Source organism: Cyprinodon variegatus, unplaced genomic scaffold (genome assembly GCF_000732505.1).
Source record: "Cyprinodon variegatus isolate N-32 unplaced genomic scaffold, C_variegatus-1.0 Scaffold1349, whole genome shotgun sequence".
Taxonomy (NCBI): domain Eukaryota; kingdom Metazoa; phylum Chordata; class Actinopteri; order Cyprinodontiformes; family Cyprinodontidae; genus Cyprinodon; species Cyprinodon variegatus.
The window spans coordinates 99,740-100,368 of record NW_015151802.1 but is presented as its reverse complement, the minus strand read 5'-3'; positions in this window follow the sequence as shown (position 1 = coordinate 100,368).

Below are 629 nucleotides of genomic sequence, written 5' to 3'. Positions count from 1 at the left end.
TATTAACAGGAGAAGAGGCGCAGGTGAAATTAGACACTGTTGTCGGTGTTGATGTTTTAAATCAGGTTGGGTCAGAATTAGGAGGTGGATCCGGATCCGGACCTCAGTCCGCTAATCTGTGACCTCTGGTTTAGAGGGATGACCGGGTCTTCGTAGATTAATAGTAGATAGATTATAGTCTGATGCTCCTTCTATTCAAATATTATCTCAGTTCTCCTTGAGATGTTTAAAGCCTGGAAAATCTTTTTGTATTCAGATCCAACTCGAAATTTTCCCACAACATTATCTCCGACCGGACTGGTGTGTTCCCAGTTCTTTGTGATGCTCTCTGTGCTTTAAACAGACCTGTGAGACGATCACAGAGCAGCTTCATTTATACGGAGACTTAAATACACCCAGGTAGATTCTGTTTATCATCATCAGTCATTAAGGTCAACATGTGATCATTCAGAAATACTTCTGGAGAAAGTTTGCTGCACTGAAAGTAAAGGTGTGATTAATTTTGCTCACCAACTCTTCATTTTTTATTTGTTAAAAAACTTTAATATATCCAAAAACATTTATTCCCCTTCATGATTATGTCCCACTGCTTGATTCTTTAGAAAAAAAAATACAATTATATATATATT